We start from the raw sequence: 12468 nt of genomic DNA on the forward strand, positions 1-12468 counted from the left end.
TTGCTCAATTCCCAAAACACCTTGGGACTAAATTCTAATTTCCAAAACCTTTACCACATTTCCAACCTTCTTGACTTCTTAAATCATCAAAAATTATAATAATATAAAAATGTTTCTCTCCTTTCTTTTTAATCATAAAAATTAACTATTAAAAAATAAATCTCAATTAATATCTTATTAAGTTAAATAGTACTAAAACCATATTAATCTCCATAAACATTAATCATCGTACTCCTTTTATATATATAAAATATACCACATTTAATACTCATGCAAAATCTATATTGCTTACCTACATATAAAATATACGTCACATCACAATTGAATAATAAACGCGTGTATATATATATATATATAGCTTACCTACATATCAAATATACGTCAGAACACAATTGAATAATGAGCGCTATTTTGGCCGGAAGAAGCGCTAACGACAGTGAATTTAAAACCTAAAACCTCACCCGCTGGGAGATGGAAACCCTGAATTGTAATGCTAAATAACATCGTCGAAGTTGCTGACGAGATCATCAGAAATTTGAACACATCGCATCTTGAGGGACGTCATCAAAATCTGAATGGATTATTAATACCTGAATGGTTAATCTGTCGAAATATATGCATGCAATTTAACGCGATAACACAGGAGCAGGCAATTTCGATATTAAATAATATTTGGAGCTAATACCTGAATGGTTAATCTGTTGAAATATATGCATGCAACTTAACGCGATAACACAGGAGCAGGCAATTTCGATATTAAATAATATTTGGAGCAGCGTATTATCGAGCTAAATTGCGTACATATATTTCGACATTAAATACTCTATAGATCGCTGATTAGCCGTTGCCTCAAACAAATGGACTCTGAAGGCATGTTCTGTCGGTCAACGATGTAAAGTACAGAGTACTTTGATAGGAAAAGTTACTTCAACGGACTCTTCCTCCTCTTGAAAACTCTCTCTAAGAGTTAGTAAAAAGAAGATAGTAGTGGGCGATGTTGAAATATGAATTCAGGTGTGAGGATCACCGTAAGGTCGCTCTGTAACAGTTAGTAGTGGGCGACGTTGAAATATGAATTCAGGTGTGAGGACGTCTCATCGCGTCATCTAGAACAGTGTTAGGGACCCTGTGCTGAACGACGACAAAGTTTTTGAATGTGGCCCGTGATTGGTTTATTTGCCCAAATACTACACAACTAGCTTTATTTTTTCCTTCGGATGGATTACAGTGCCATAATACGAGAGGAAGGTTTGCACGCTATGTATTCTGCATCATCTGGTTCCCTTCGTTCTGCGTCATATTTACTTCAATTGTTTATGGCTCGCGGCTTCCATGGCTGGGAAATATTTAAAATCGTATCCCTCGGCACGATGGATTAGTTTAGGAATTTCATGGTGTCTGTCCCTAAATGAAAAGTACGAAGAAGTTCATACTGTTGGGGATTTTTCTCGTAAAATTCCAAAAATAAACAAACTGAACACATACAGAGACAGTGTTTTGTTTCTCTCCAGGATCTTAGCACAGAGAAGCGTTTAAAAATTTCTGAGAACAGAGTATTACATACCCGATTTGTATTCATTAAAACAAATTCTTTATACAAACTTCATCCTCTTTCACTCAGAGGGATTCACCAAAAATACATTTCAACCAACAAAAGTTACTGTCTCCTCCTGAGATTTTACACTGCTGGTGTGTAAAAATCACTTTTTACATTTACTTCTGTTAAACCCTTTTACATATACTGCCGTAAAAATAAAAATCACATTATACACTTTGCATATTACAAAAGGTTTCCAGCACACAAGCCAAACATTACAATACATATGATTTACATCGAATTTGTTTTTGCACTGCTGTGCATTCCACGGGAAATCAACACATAAAAAAAAACTTTTATGCTGCTCCCCTTGTTCTCTCTATTCGCACTGGTGTGCGTTCATTCTCCATACGAAATTGTAAACCTAAGCTGCCCCTGTTTCATTTTCTACACACTATGTGTGCGTTCTTTTCATTGTAATTCACAAATGAAAAAAATGGTCAACGCACAAAAACAAATAACATAAAAAAAAATACATTTTGTGCCCATACTTCCGGTATATAAAGAAACATTAAAATTTAAAAACCCTTATTTACTTTCTACGGGCACAATTAATACATTTAAATTATTATCGGCGGTCAACCAAAATTGATTTTACTCCACGCAAGGTTATTTAATGCAGGCTCGAATGCATCTTGAAATGATGGACGGGGGAGAACATAAAACCCCATCGCACGGCTGACAAAGATTTCGGGAGCCCACTTCATGCTGAAAGTTAGGCTCCGATAAAGCTGTACGGAAGAAAATATGTTGAGGACGTGTGGCTGAAGACAATTGCATCGGAGTCGAATGCCCGGAAACAACTTAGTGACCAAAGTCAGTTCGATATGCTCAGGTGGTTTTGTTGAAGCGGTTTTGGTGAATTAAATGCTGCTTCACGGGTCAACTCATGCGCAGTTGAAATTACATTTTCAACACTCCCCTTTAATTTCAACTGTTGGTCATTCAGTCATACCCAAACACTTCCTCAAGAATTCGAAGCTTTTCTGATCCAGTGGCTTGGTCAGAATGTCTGCTACCTGTTCCTGAGTCCTACAATGTTCTAAGACAATTTCTTCATTGTTCACCAATTCCCTGATGTAATGAAATCTTCTGTCAATGTGTTTCGTTCTCTTATGAAACACTGAATTCTTTGATAATGCAATAGCTGAGCTATTGTCACAAAAAATCATTGTTGCTTTTGTCTACTCTTGGCCTAAGCTTCTTAACATTCTTCTCATCCAAACTGCTTGACATGCTGTTGCTGTAGCTGCCACATATTCAGCCTCTGCTGTACACAATGCTACAATGGACTGCCTCTTAGAAGCCTATGAATTGGCTCCTGAACCCATGTGAAAGACATAACCGGAAGTGCTTTTCTGATCATCTACACTTCCAGCCCAATCACTATCAGTGTATCCAATCAAATCTGAACATTCTCAGACAGTATATAAAATACCAAACATTTTAATACCTTTGACATACCTCAGAATTCTTTTTGCTTCCTGCCAATGTGCCTCCTTTGGTCTCTCCATGAATCTGGAAATTAAACTAACAGCAAACATTATGTCAGGCCTAGTTGCTGTTAAATACATAAGGCTACCAACAATGCTCTTGTACAAACTAGGATCTAAATCCTTGCTGCTGTCCTCTCTGCTAAATTTTAATCCCATCACTGTGGGAGTGATTGCTGCCTTGCATTCTTGCATATTAAATCTGCCCAATACTTCATTTACATATTTTGCTTGTGAAATAAAAATTCCATTTTCATTTTGATCTACTTCTATTCCTAAGAAGTATCTCAGCAAGCCCATGTCAGTTATTTCAAATTCCTCCTTCATGACTGATTTGAAATTCTCAATAAGATAAACATCATTTCCTGTGAAAATAACATCATCAACATATAGCACAACAATTAAAATTTTACCATCTTTTTCTTTGATGTAGAGGGTGGGTTCTCCCTCACATTTCTCAAAATCTTTTTCCAGTAGATAGGAATCTATCCTACTATACCATGCTATTGGCGCTTGCTTCAGCCCATAAAGAGCTTTCTTCAATTTGCACACTTTGTACTCTTCACCTTTCTTCTCATAGCCTAGAGGTTGTTCAATGTAAACCTCTTCCATTAACACTCCATTTAGGAATGTCGACTTCACGTCCATTTGGTAAACTTTCCACTTATTTTGAGCTACTATGGATAACACTGCTCTCACGGTTTCCATTCTTGCAACCAGTGCGAAAGTTTCCTCATAATCTCTCCCATATTGCTGCTTGTACCCTTTGACAACCAGCCTTGCCTTGTGTCTTTCTATTTTTCCTTCAGCATTGCTCTTGGTCTTGTAGACCCATTTAACTCCAATGACTTCTTTACCTTTTGGTAGCTCAACCAAATCCCATGTCTTGTTTCTCCCTATGGCATTAATCTCGTCATCCATAGCTTCTATCCATTTCTTATCTTTAATTGCATCTTCGAAATGAATAGGATCATCAACATGACAATATAAAGCAAACAAGGAATTCATTCCTTCATCATAAATGTCACTTAGATTTCTAAATTTCTTACCTCTTTCATTTGGTGTGCAAGTGCTTGAAGATGCACTTGAATTTCCTCCTTGTGGTGTGCTTGGAGAAGCACTTTCATTTATCCTCAATGGTGTCCCTTGTTGTCTTTGTGTTGGCGCTGCTGTTTGGGGATGTATTTCAGCCATCTCCTCATCATCTTCATCATGAGACAAACAGTTTTTAACATTCACTGTTTTTTCTATGCTTCCATCCCAAGCTTCCTCCTCAATGAATTGAACATCTCTGCTGACAAAAAACTTCTTCGTAGATGGGATATACAACCTGTAAACTTTGGATTCCTCACTGTATCCAATGAAAATACATTTCTCCTCTTTGCTGTCCAACTTCCTCCTTAGCTGATCTGGAATGTGTGCATAGACCACACATCCAAAAACTTTCAAGTGGGTGACACCTTGCTTTCTCCCACTCCATGCTTCTTCTGGCACTTTGTTCATCACTACTTTTGTAGGACACTTGTTCAAAATGTAAATTGCACAATTTACAGCTTCAGCCGAATAATCATTTGGCAAATGCTTTGCCTTCAACATGCTCCTCGCCATATCCATGATGGTCATGTTCTTCCTTTCAGCAACTCCATTTTGCTGCAGAGTGTACCTAGCTGTGAATTGTTTGTGAATTCCATTTTCTCTACAAAACCGTAGAAACTCCTTGGAGATATACTCACCTCCTCTATCATTTCTCAAAACTTTGATGCGCAACCCGCTTTGTTTTTCCACAAGTGCTTTGAAATTTCTAAATTTTTCAAACACTTCACTTTTGTTCTTAAGGAAGTATACCCAAGTTTTTCTTGTAAAATCATCAATGAATGTTAGGAAATATTGGCTACCTGCTAATGATGGAGTTTGCATTGGTCCACATAAATCTGAGTGGACAATCTCTAAGGGTGCTTTTGCCCTTATGCTTTTGCCTGATGGAAAACTTTCTCTATGTTGTTTCCCGAATATGCAGCCTTAACAAAGGTTGTCTGGTTTCTCTATCAATAATAATCCTCTTACCATTCCTTTTCTGCTCAACAAGTTAAGACCTCCAAAGTTGATATGTCCAAATCTCAAGTGCCACAACCAATTTTCATCCTTCGGCACACTTTGGAAAGCCTCTTGGGTAACTGCTGCAATTACATCTTTGTTTTTCAAATCTGCCCTTATTCTAAGAGGGAACATCATGTTCCTTGTCATATTTACTTCAGCAATGCATCGTTTGTTGGGTGCTATATCCATGATGGTGCATACGTCATTCACAAAGAAAACATTGTACCCCTTTTGAACAAGCTGTCCAATACTCAAGAGGTTACATCTCATTCCAGGGACATAGTAGACATCTGCTATGGTTTTCCTTTCACCCTTCTTTGTAAATATTTTTACCTCTCCTTTTCCCATAACAGAAATTTTGCTGTCAGTTCCTAATGTGACTTGTGATTTTACACTTTGATCTAAAGCAGAAAAGAGGGCTATGTTTCCTGTCATATGGTTGCTGCAACCTGAGTCTAAAAACCATATATCTTCACTGTTTGTTTCAGCCATGTTACAAGCTAATAACACATTATCTTGGCTGATATTTTCTCTAGTAATGTTTGCACTAGATCTATTAGTCATGTCATGCTGCTTCTTTTTACATTCACTGGCATAATGCCCATATTTTTTACAATAATAACATTGGACATTGGATTTTTCATACCTTTGTCCTTGAGCATGATGTTGTCCTCTTTGTTGGCTGCTGCCTTGGCCTTGGTTCTGATTTGGATTACTGCCTCTTCCTTGAGAATTTGTTGGGTTATTCCTTTCACCTCTGTTTTCACTTCTGCCTCTTCCTCTCTTGTTTCCTCTGCCTTGACCTCTTCCTCTTCCAAAGGACATCTGGGTCTTGAAGGCTTGCTCTAGAGATGAGTTTTCATTTCTACTCAACCTCTACTCATGTGTTATCAGTGATGCATGTAGCTCATCAACTGAAAAGTTTGAGAGATCCTTTGTCTCTTCTATGGTGGTGACAATCACATCAAACTTTGAGGGTAGGACCCTCAATAGTTTCTCCACAATCCTTCTTTCTTCAAGGGTTTCTCCATGAGTTCTCATTTGTGTGACCAGACCAATCACATGTGTGAAGAATGAGTCAATATTGTCTGACTCCTTCATGCACAGATTCTCAAAATCTTTCCTCAGCAACTATAATTTTGTTGTCTTCACTTTCTCCATACCTTGATAGGTTGTCTTGAGGGTTTTCCATGCTTCTTTGGATGTCTTAGCTGCTGCTATCCTTGGAAACACACTCTGGTCCACTGCTTGATACAAAAATACAAGGGCTTTTGAATCCTTCTTCCTATTACTCTTCAACAGATCCTTCTCTGCCTGAGTTAACCTATTAAAACCATTTTCATCTTCTAGTTCTTCAAACCCATCTTCAACAAGTTCCCATAGATCTTGTGAGGCAAACAGGGCTCTCATGGTTATTGCTCAATAGTCATAGTTTTTCCCATTAAACTGTGGGAGTTGGGTGTTAAACATACCCATACTATTGCTTGTGCTGGCCATTCCTTGCATTCTTAGCTATGGTTTAAATTCTTGACTGTGTATTTAAAACACTGATTGTTTCTTCAACAGCTACAAAAAAAAAACTTTGAGGAATACCTGGATTCTTTTCTTAACTGAGTCTTCACTCTGCTGGAGAAGCTGTTGCAGCAAAAGAACTCCTTCCTTCAGCTTATTTATCACCTTCAAAGAGGTTGAACCTGCTCTGATACCACTGTTGGAGATTTTTCTCGTAAAATCCCAAAAACAAACAAACTAAACACACACAAAGACAATGCTCTGTTTCTCTCCAGGATCTTAGCACAGGGAAGCTTTAAAAAAATTTCTGAGAACAGAGTATTACATACCCATAAAAGATTTGTATTCATTAAAAAAAAATTCCTTATACAAACTTCATCCCCTTTCACTCAGAGGGATTCACCAAAAATACATTTCAACCAAAAAAAGTTACTCTGTCTCCTCCTGAGATTTTACACTGCTGGTGTGTAAAATCCCTTTTTACATTTATTTTTGTAAAACCCTTTTACATATACTGCAGTAAAAATAAAAATCACATTATGCACTTTGCATATTACAAAAGGTTTCCAGCACACAAGCCAAACATTACAATACATATGATTTACATCGAATTTGTTTTTGCACTACTGTGCATTCTTTTCTTACCACAGGAAATCAACACATAAAAAAAACTTTTATGCTGCTCCCCCTGTTCTCTCTATTCACACTGCTGTGCGTTCATTCTCCATACGAAATTGTGAACCTACGCTGCCCCTGTTTCATTTTCTACACACTACGTGTGCGTTCTTTTCATTGTAATTCACATGTGAAAAAAAATGGTCAACGCACAAAAACAAATAACATAAAAAAAATACATTTTGTGCCCATACTTCCGGTATATAAAAAAACATTAAAATTTAAAAACCCTTATCTACTTTCTACGGGCACAATTAATACATTTAAATTATTATCGGCGGTCAACCAAAATTGATTTTACTCCATGCAAGGTTATTTAATGCAGGCTCGAATGCATCTTGGAATGATGGACGGCGGAGAACATAAAACCCCATCGGACGACTGACAAAGATTTCGGGAGCCCACTTCATGCTGAACGTTAGGCTCCGATAAAGCTGTACGGAAGAAAATATGCTGAGGACGCGTGGCTGAAGACAATTGCATCGGAGTCGATTGTCCGGAAACAGCTTACTGACCAAAGGCGGTCCGATATGCTCAGGTGGTTTTGCTGAAGCGGTTTTGGTGAATTAAACGCTGCTTCACGGGTCAACTCATGCGCGGTTGAAATATACTTGTCTGGATTTTCTCGCGCATGAGATTATCAGATCTCACTACCACCGCAGCGGTAGTAAAACGATCTCCTAGGGGTTCTGAGCAGGTTAGATATATGGCATTTTCAAAATATAATCCGTAGCCAACTTATTTGTCTAATTGTTTGACTTCACTAATGTGTTAAACAGCTTTTTAAAATATTCAAAACCTGTTACACACACCTAAGTCAAACAACTTCACTAATGTGTTAAACAGCTTTTTAAAATATTCAAAACCTGTTACTCACATCTAAGTCAATTGTACAGCTAAGTCAATTGTTTGACTTCATGTGTCAATCAGATTTTCAAAATACTTCCCTGAACTGCTTTTACCATTGCTTTTACAGTAGTGATTAAGTTTCTTTCTTGAATTATTTTACTGTGTAAAAGTATTGGTCACCATCACCTCATTATCAATTAATTAAGTCAATTAAGTAGACTAACTGCCAAACGTGGGACTGACCACCTGCCTCAAATTAAAAGTAAATATTTAAAAGATTATTACTACCTACAATTTTTAGTATAATGAAAGACCTAACACTAATTAAAAAAACCTAAACACTAATAAAATTTCGGAATATCATCCATATACAATGCCCTGATAAATTAGTTTATTACTACCTAAAATTTTCGGTGTAATGACAAAACTAACCCAATAAAATTTCAGAATGTCATCCATATACAATATCATCATAAATTATTTAGGAATATTTATGTATGTGTTCTATCGGAATTTGCCCAACCAAAAGAAAATCAATCATGTCAGCTATACTAATGACTACACAAATGCCAGCAAAATTAAAGAATCTGATAATATAAATTAAAGAAAGGCTGGTTGACTTATGATAATATAACCAAGAGAGTTAGAACAAAGGAATATGAATGGTCCGAGACATAGTTACCAAATACGGGCGTCTTGGCGGGCGGAAAAGTAGGGAAATTCGCCGATTGGCTTCGGTACGATAGATAATTCAGCAAATTCGAATTCGGTTTCGAAGACTAAAAATTATATTTTAAAACATAAACCATTTTCATATTGAATTTTTTTTTATAAAAGGTTCTTGTTCCAAGTCCACGACAACATTATTATCCAGAGCCCGTCTATTCCTAACCAAGTAAGGAAAGGTGCCAAAGTAACCAAATCTATAACATTCTATTAACTATGTTAGTTTTCATCACTAAAGCCCTATACTTTCCAAAATACTGTACAGTGTCATTAGCTGGCTTATTCTGGAGCTACCTCTTTCTTATGGTTGAAATGTACAACATCGCTGTCTGACATTTAAAAATGGTAATTTTTCTTTATAACTATTTATTCGATCCCTCAACAAGAGTCATAATTTCAGCACCAGTTTAGGTGAGATTGCTAAACCTACTTTTTCAGCACCAGTTTAGGTGAGATTGCTAAACCTACCCTTGCATCTCTGGAATTTCTCTTCCCTAAAAACCATTGGAAATGCAATTGGGAAATTTTACTGTAAGTGCCCAGAAACAGAGGAATATGCCTGAACCACCTATGCACGCATCTGTGTGGAAATGGACTTCACCATCGGGTTCCAGTTGAAATACACCTAACAAGTAAAGATTATGTGTGGAAATGGACTTCAACGTCGGATTCCCAGCTGAAATACACCTAACAAGTAAAGATTATGTGTGGAACCAGAAACTCGATTATGAAAGTGTCCTCTCCAGATGTCGATCCTGCTTTGAGACACGCCACCTAGCAAAAAATTGCCCAAAAGCCTCCCAGAAAAATTATGCTAGAAAAAATCACCACAGATCTACATGGTGGGAAGTAGAACAAAAGGAACATTACACTGTCATCAAAGAAGAATACTCTCGAGAAAAATCTGAATCACAAGAAATCGGGCAAGAAAGAAACATCTTTCAAGACAAGCAGGGGGAAAGCCCCGCCCAACAACAAAAGAGTGAATTCGACAACCCCTCAAGCTATGAGGGTTCGAATACCGCACAAAATAAATCTCCATTTAACAGCAAAGCAGATCTCCTAGACCAAACTTCTTCTCCGACTATCTTCAAAAACACAATAGATCGGGGAGCTAAGACACCAATGTCCCAAGAATCAGAAGAGATGAACAAGATGCAAGATAAAGAAAATTGGAAGACCGTAGAGAAAAAAAAGAAAGCTATAGCACCAATCTCGCCAAGAAACACTAGAGCCAGACAATTAGAAAGTAAGAAAGAAAATTATAGGTCCAATAAACCAATTTGGTCTCAGTGGACAGTATCCATCATCATTATCATCATCATCATATACTTCTTTCTGCAGTTGTAGAGATTATAAGTCTGTATTTGTGAATAAAATAATATTCAAAAAAAGAAATTTCTATATTAAAAAAAATGAGTAAAATGGCAAATAGCGAGTGTAAATAAGTAAATTTATATGTTATTTTTATATTGAAAAATAGTTATAAAATAGTAAAGTGCCTAAGTTTATACTTATAAATAAAATAGTAAATAAATTTATATGTTATTTCTATATTAAAAATAAACTAGAAAATAACAACATGCAACTATATATGATAAACATTTGTGAATAGATTATAGTAAATAAATTTATATGTTATTTTTATATTAAAAATAACCTAGAAAATAACAAAATACAATTTTATATATGATAAAAATAAATATGTGAATAGAATAGTAAATAGATTTACATATTAAATTTCATATATAAATTTTTAAATATTTGTAAAATGTGTATTCTGGATTTTTTCTCATATTAGATTTTACAGAGACGAATTTTTTCGGTATCAAATTCAAAACGAATTCGAATTCAGTAAATATGGTTAGAGATATCCAAAAGGTTAAAAAAAAAATTAGATTGAAATATGTGTTTCAAATTTGTAAATGTAATTCAAAGCGCCAATAAATCTTCATCGTTCTTTAAAGATCAATTAATTATCTAAACATCCATTCTAACAACAATAAATCTTAATCATCTAAGAATCAATTAACTATCTAAACATCCATCAATTAGTTACTATCATTACAGGAACTATCAAAGTGTAAAAATCGGAAAGTATTGATGGCACCGTATAAAAGAATCAACGTTATAGTTCACAGAAAATAGCACAATTTACACGGTTAGGAAATCAGAATGAATCAATATAATATTTTTATGTATTTATTGGCGCTATCCAGTCATATATTGAGTATTTAATGTCTTTAGAGCAGCACAGGATTTAACGCGATACCATGGGAGCGGATAAATTCAGCACTAAATAATATTTACCTGCTCCCCTATTATCGGACTAAGTTGCGTGCTGTTCTGAAAACATTAAATACCCAATATATGGCTAATTAGCTCCAGCCATACATGAAACGAAACACTGGTATCAAGTTCCCTCTAGTCTGCAAACACGTGCTTCTGTGTACACCCTGCCAGGTCTGCAGAGGTAACCTTTGTCAGGAGAACAATGCGCATCCTCTGAACACACGCACAGTCCTTCAAGAGCGCATCCATTTTTCTTTATAATCACTCCCTCCTTTCCTACTCCGAGAACACCATCAGTCCACTCACTGGAGAAAAGTCCCTTAGGATCGTATTTGTTTTTGGCTGCTAGAAACGCCTCGTATTTGTTATATTTTTCATCACTGCGTCAAACGCAATGTTTCAGTTCTTTCCCCAGTGTGGCAGAGCTCCATACTTCACTAGAGCCATTTGCTCAATTTCCTCCAGCACATCTTCGTACAGTCGGGGAGTGTTGGGATCATGGGCTCGATAGTAAGTAATATCGATGTCTACTGAATCTTCTTGATTTCCCAAATAAGCGCTTGAAGCTTTCACATATCGCATCAAAATACCATAGTACAGTTCAATTCCACACAGGCTTGGGAATCAAGTCACGAAGTTTTTTTATGTCTAGAAGAAATTGCTGGATCTTCGAGAGCCCCACGCTGAATCCATTCTGAAAGAAGAATAATCTGCCTTTGATTCGAGGATCCCATCCGCAAGCTGTGTCCAATCCGTCCTCGGGGCTACTGAGACACGATCCAGCAGATTGCAGTTTGTTCTAATAATAAACGGAAGAGATTAATAAACCCTAAAAATTAATATTTTAAACTCAAGGGATTAATAAACCAAAGGGATTATTAATATTATAAACTCAAGGAACTAATAAAACCAACGGTTTAATATTATAAACCCAAGGAATTAGTGAACCCAAGGGATAAATATTAAAAAGCTAAGGAATCAAGAAACCCAAGGGATCGATATTACAAACACAAGATAATAATAAAGCCTAGGAATTAATATTCTAAAGAGAAAGGATCGATAAACTTGCATGATTATTAATATTATAAACCTAAGTGGTCAATAAACCTTAGAGATTGTTAATATTATAAACCTAACTTAACATATTAAACCCATAATATTGGGGTTTAATAAACCGAAGGGATTATTATTATTATATATCCAAGGGATTATTAGTATTATAAATAC

General features: G+C 36.1%; 1 pseudogene; it reads right to left on the reverse strand.

Moving 5' to 3' along the window:
- Positions 1-11362: 11362 nt before the first annotated feature.
- LOC149215096 (L-gulonolactone oxidase 2 pseudogene) lies at positions 11363-11823 on the reverse strand (annotated as a pseudogene).
- Positions 11824-12468: the final 645 nt, after the last annotated feature.

This window comes from Pinus tabuliformis, chromosome 1_1, assembly GCF_031772625.1.
Source record: "Pinus tabuliformis cultivar Carrire ecotype Pingquan chromosome 1_1, CPIR1, whole genome shotgun sequence".
Lineage (NCBI taxonomy): Eukaryota > Viridiplantae > Streptophyta > Pinopsida > Pinales > Pinaceae > Pinus > Pinus tabuliformis.